The following is a 6,529-nucleotide window of genomic DNA, read 5'->3' as shown; positions in this document are numbered from 1 at the left end:
CGATGTAAACAAAGGACTTCGCTAAAACGGTGCTATATTTGAAAAAGAACGGCAGCAAGATAGACAGTTCTTGATGCATTCGACAATTGATGCTGCCATTTACTTTCTGTGCCACCCACTATCTATCTGCTTGGGTCTTGCGAGTACTGCGGCTTTATGCACGTTCTCCGATACACCCTCGAGTGGCAAGGCACTTATCATAAACAGAATTTATTATTGCACTTAACATCTTTTTCCTGTCAGACTAGTTATGATGAGTCCCAGCAGCCATCACGGATAAAATGTCACAATACTGGCTACAACGGGGGGGACAGTTATTCCAATTACACCTAGTGAGCAACCGCGAGTAGTGACTCCCAGTGAGCTCCACAATGAAGACGGATGAAAAGATGTGTCTAAAAACCTCACATGCATTATCTATGGCTGCAGAGAGTGTTTGTGTAATAGACCTCATGCAGATGAATGTACGTCACCAAAATGGAACCTCTAAGAAAAATGCAGTACTACATCCTAGTGATGGTTATTTTGTTTTATATGAATTTGACCTTTAAAAGATGCAGTAATCTTAGATTTGACTCTTGGTAAGTGATTCACTATGTAGCCACTCCTTGCTCTTTGAAGGGAGAATCTCAAAACTGATTGTTTGCACCTAAGCCCTTTTTTTTTGAAGACCAAGATTCCCCAGTTTCCTCTTAAGCATCACAAAAGAGCTCAGTGGGAGGACAGGCAGGGCCAGGCTTCCTGATCCCTCTGTCAAAGTGGTCGAGATCATTTCTCCTTTTTGTACGAGCCTCCGAGGTGTCTGCAGACTCCCGTTTGAGGATTCTAATCAGGGCAGAATTTCTGCCTGAATTTTTTCATTTTGATTACATTTTTAATCATTATGGGTTTGTTAATATGACCTATTACATTATTCAACAAAAGTCAAACGAACCATAGTTGTGAATGTCAACGATTGATTTATTTGCAATGATGCTCAACTGTAACACGCCTGCATTGCAGCTCGATCGTATGTGGGGTTAAGTAAGAGAAATGTCTATAAAAGGGAGAAATGGTCTTTAATAGTCCAGTTTGCTGACTCAAAATGTTTGTCAGAGATATAAAAGAGTATGGAAAAGAAAAGGTGGGTTAAAAGGATTTCATGAGATGACTATTTTAAAGTACATGAAGGGACCATTGCATTATCTACAATATGAATCATCTTTATGCTCACCTCTGTTTGAACTTACAGTGATTCCCATGTGAATTCTAACTGAATGTATGATAAGATGGGTAGAACACAATCCTAAAATCACATTTTCAGCACACGGCTACAGTTGTAACTCATCATTTGCTATATTGTTTTTTTTTTCTTCCAGCATTTCAATGTCTTTTTTAATCATTCTCAAGGAAAGATTTTCAGAGAAGCATGCATGTGTGTGTGGGTGCGTTTGTGTGTATTTTAAAGTGTTGTCCTCACCCGGTCTGCATGTAATTTGCCATGAGATACTGATTCTGATTTGTAACCATATAAATACATTCTGACTTGACTCCAGATAGATAGATAGATAGATAGATAGATAGATAGATAGATAGATAGATAGATAGATAGATAGATAGATAGATAGATAGATAGATAGATAGATAGATAGATAGATAGTGTGTGTATGTGTGTGTGTGTACACTGTGTTTATCAACAAGATTCATTCTCTTTCCTTTTAACAACATGGGTGAAGTTTGTATATAATATCTAGAATAATCCAGAGACTCCAAAAATGATTGAACCAGATACAAACTAACACAATTTCTAGTACCCAAACTAGTAATGTGCTCCAGGACAAAAGACCTGTTATATAAATGGAACTTGTAAAAGCTGCAAACCCATCAGTAAAAACTAGTGCTTAAGTGCCCTAAACTTACATTCTTTCTCATGGAAAGCTTGGAGAGGCCTCTGCGGTTGCATAAACCCCTGACAGAAGAGAAGGTGATGACACACATCAGGCAAAATCTCACATGTAACCCCTCATGTGATCATCCCAGTGATTGTCTTTTTGTCCCACATTCAGCTTTTTAATTACAGGCAATACACAAAAAGCCATTCACACAGACCGCCGGGATCAGAGAATAAAAGGAAAATGTGGAAAAAAGACGCCGCCGAGGATCATTTTGACTTGAGAAAGAACAGCCTCAATCATGAAATCAGATGGAAAATTAGCTACAGAATAACAAGGGGCTATTTTTTTTTTGTTGCTGATTTTATGTATTTCATTATTTTTGGCATTTTAGGGTCAGCCTGGCAACCGTCTCATGCGTACGATGCAAGGAGTCCGTTTCCGAGTTGTGCCCGCAGCGCCAGTTGACAAATAACTTGGATGAAGCGCGAGAGTGTTGACCTTTTGTGTGTTTGGGTTTATTTCAAGAAGTGCCTGTCGGGGGGCTTCTTAACCATTTTGTCTGATCTTGAGATTTCATGCATGATCCTGCTGGATGAGCATTCTTAATATTTAGGGTGCATAAACACATCTTTGGCCACTCAGACTAATTGTAGGAGTGCAGGGGTTTCAAAGAGCGTTTCCACGGAAGACAACTATTAAATAATGAAATCTGAAGACCAATTAAAAGCGTCGCAGTGTCGAGCCAACCAGCTCTTTCTTTTCATCTCCAGTCTTTCAAGCAGGTTTTATGGTATATTAAGTAACTATGAGATGAAGTGTTAAGACAGTTGTACTTCCTGCAAATAAAACCTGTCAAAATCACACTTAATAGAATAATATAAACTCAATGGGCTATCTTGTCCAAAGCTTTTAACTTCACTCCAGATTTGCCTGCTTTCCTTTCTGGTGGCATAAATCCAAAGCCTGAATTGCAAGCCATCATTTGAGAGTTGAATCATCCTAATTTGGAAGTCAACCAACCAGGAGTTTGCTGAATGGAGGGGAACACTCAAGAGAAAAGTAATTTAAATGAGTTTGGGTATGGTCTGCGTCTCCTTAAGGCATGGAAAAGCTTCTCATTTTCTGCCTGTCTCCATTTCTTTTATCACATCTCTCCTCCTGGGTCCCCCAAATGCTACATTTGTTTTGTCTTCAGAGAGTTATGGCAAAATAAACAGACTCTATGTATTTTACATAAGAATGGAGAATAGACGCCTGAATAAGAAAATCCCTTCATCCTGTAACGCAGCGGATAGCTGTTTCCAAGGGAACGTGCCAGGTTTGTCATAATTTTTGTTCCAGCATATTGTGGTATGGTTGAATTTGTGTCACACAGTCTATGAGGCCGTTCGGACTGACTGGTGAAGTTCTAGAAATTGTGCCGGGCCTTTTTAATTATCTCTTTTTGATGAAATGGATAGCTGCAGACATGGAATCCCTCTGGCGAATGCTAAAGATAAATGCCCCACCAACTGCCTGTTCACGATCCCTTTCGAATAATATAAGTGGAACGCATTAATTGACCATAATATCATGCCACTGATGATAACTTTTAGGGAACTTACTGGTTTGAACTTGAAAGGCTTGGTTTCTTGAAGTCTTCATTTACTTGTGCATTTAACTTATTTTAACTCTCTGCTGAAAACTGCAATATTTAGGTCACAGTATAAGTATGGACACAATTTAGCATAAATTCACAATGTACAAGCTTTGACAATTTGCCCCATTTTAGACATAATTGTTGGACATTCATGACAAGAACCGCCTGCATATTTTCGATGCATGTTAATCGTATTGAATAAGTGACGCAAATACGCACGTAAGAATTTGCAGAGGCAATCACTTCAGTGCCACCCTAAGGTTGCCTGGCTTAGTTTTATCATCTTAGGAGCCGTTGGTATTTTAAGGTCTGCGCTATAGTCAGCTGTGGAGCTGTGGCTTAATAATTACAGTGGCCTACTTTGGCCCTGGAAGTTTCCCTCTCAGCCCACAGAATAACAATTTAACCAAGTTTTCTTAGTATCTGCTTCTGTGAAAGAGACAAATGCAAACAGAGATAGTAAGAGAGAGCTGGGGTTCGTAAGCTCTGCCAAGGTCTGATAAGACGTGTATAATCACGCCGCTGTCTGCTGGCCACTCCGAACCCAGTGATGTGTCCTGCTGCTGTAACCTTCTGTTAAACCGAAATCTTAGCAAAGTTAGCAAAGATTTAATCCCATTCTTTAAAGTCCACTCATTTCTGAGTTCAACTTTTAAAGTTACCCACAGTTGTAAGTTGTAAGTGCATTGCAAAACTCCCCTCTGCAATAGCAGATGGCATCAAATAGAGCAGTTAGAGCCACGTGCGGTGGACTAGCAGGTGTGTCCAATACGTCGATCGCGATCTAGCGGTCGATCGCAAAGTTAAAGTGGGTTGATCGCATGGCATTAAACTCTAGATGTCAGCCTATCATCCTCACTGTGAAATTTGTCACTAGACTGACAGTCGGTCTGTCCAATCTGACCTTTTCTGACTCAGGCGTCACTGCGCACCTGCACATAACGGCACATTCTAGCAAGCTAGCGAGTTCACCTCCAATTTATGTCTTCTAAACTTATTGGTATAAAAATGAGTGGGGGAGCTGGGCCAAGTAAAAAGACTAAAGCGTATCCCTTCCATACAGAACGGCAGGTGGACCTTTTTTTTTACAATGTCATTTTCAAAGTGCGTTTGCCTCATCTGCCAGTCTGCCATGGCTATACCGAAAAAGGGAAATGTGGAGCGGTATTTTCAGACCGTTTATAAAAACTACAACACTGACTTGGCTCTGAAAAGTGAGCTGAGAAGGAGACAGGTGAAGGAACTAAAATCCCAGCTGTCAGGACAGCAGTTATTTTTCTCACAGCTAACTTCAACTATGTTGCTGACTCCATTCAAGTCATCAGAATAAGGTATTTACCGAAAAAGTACTCTGTTATAGAGTGCCATAAGGGTTCATGCAGTTATGCAAGATCCACAAACATTTATTGTGTTAAGTACACTCAGGAGATATATAGATAAATATATATTCAGCATTTTTAGTGGAGGTAGATCATTTTCACATGGTCATTTGAAAAGTAGCTCACAAGGCGAAAAAGTGTGGGCACCCCTGCTGCAGCCACAGCTTCTGTCCCCGCACCTTTAGTGAACCATCACCAGGCTGTGTAACTTAACCACATCATGGTGTACCGGTGACTTTACGGTTCACTCATGGGTTGAGGCAGACCAAGGCAGTCTTTAATAACATATTGATTGTACAGACTTCATCAAGCTGCTTTCCGCTGGTGCTTTTTTTTTGTAATTTGGTTGGAAATGATAGATTAGAGAATGGCTCATCCAGACAGGCAGCCTTCACCATCTGGGAGAGGAGAGACCCCATCCCGTTGGTCCCCTGCCTTCAAATTTCATTAAAACCAGCCCCCCCATCCAGTCATGGCCCTGTTTTGCCCACAGGTCAAAGCTCAATATGGTGTTTCTGTTTGTGAATCGATAATTATTTAGCACTCTCATCTTCTGTCTGACATGTTGAAAGTGTCGATGACCTTGTTTTCACTGGGCATCCAGTTCAATCTCTATTGCATTCTCATCACTGAAATCAGGTCATAGAGAAAGATATTTTGCTATGAGAGTCTCAATATTGAAAAAAAATCCTTGCTGGTTTTTTTTACATGCTGCGGGTAAATATTTGTGATTTTCAGACTTCATCTGCACTGACAAGTATGTCTTCAGTTTATTTTCAGTTATAATTCTGCTTATATTTTGTTTTGAATTTGCATCTTTGATTTACTGCCCCACCTTTTTATTCATCTCTCTTGTAACCACAATAATCACAATCCCATCTTGATCAATATTCAGGTGCTACTTCTCTTTTCATGCTATTCCTGTTATCTGCTTGCTTCCCAATGCAGAGGAGAAAAAGGTTTCTCCACCTGGTAATATGAAATCTCCTCAATTGCACGGTTTGGCTGCTGTTGGCTACAAGTCTAAGATGGACTATTGTTTTGATTAAAAATGTAATCTAGAAGCTGTCTCTCACTCAGTGGTTACCTTTTGGCACATCCCTGTGGAGGACCTCAGCAAGCAGAGAAGGCTGATTAACTGCCTCTCCAACCTGTCTGAAAGTCACAGCCCAATACACAAACAAACACACACACACACACACACACACACACACACACATGCATGCCTGCACATATATACACGTCTTTCTTTCCTTCAACCTATCTAGCTATCTATTTTTTTTCCAGGCTAGTTGTAAATACCAGACAGATGAAAAATAGCAAAAATTGATAAATCGATTAATGTTCAGAAAGGAAATAGATTGATGGGAATCTTAAAGTACTATAAACCCATACATTTGTTACATTCTTAGACCGTAGTTTTATGAAATAATGAATGACACCCACCTGTCTGTGTGCCTCGGCTCGGCTTCTGGGACTGGCCAGGTCGGAGTCTGAGTCGTGTTGTCCACCCTCCACCAAACAAAAACAAAATAATCTCACAAAAGTTTGGAAAGCTGGCCCTTATTAAGTTTTGGTCTCCACCACCTGAACAACAAGACAAATACCATACGAGTCACAGGACTGCAGTTTTCAAT

Source organism: Fistularia commersonii, chromosome 11 (assembly GCF_037954325.1).
Source record: "Fistularia commersonii isolate RoL2024-O1a breed Wild chromosome 11, RoL_Fcom_v1.0, whole genome shotgun sequence".
NCBI lineage: Eukaryota > Metazoa > Chordata > Actinopteri > Syngnathiformes > Fistulariidae > Fistularia > Fistularia commersonii.
The sequence above is the reverse complement of the archived record's forward strand: the minus strand, read 5'-3'. Positions refer to the sequence as shown.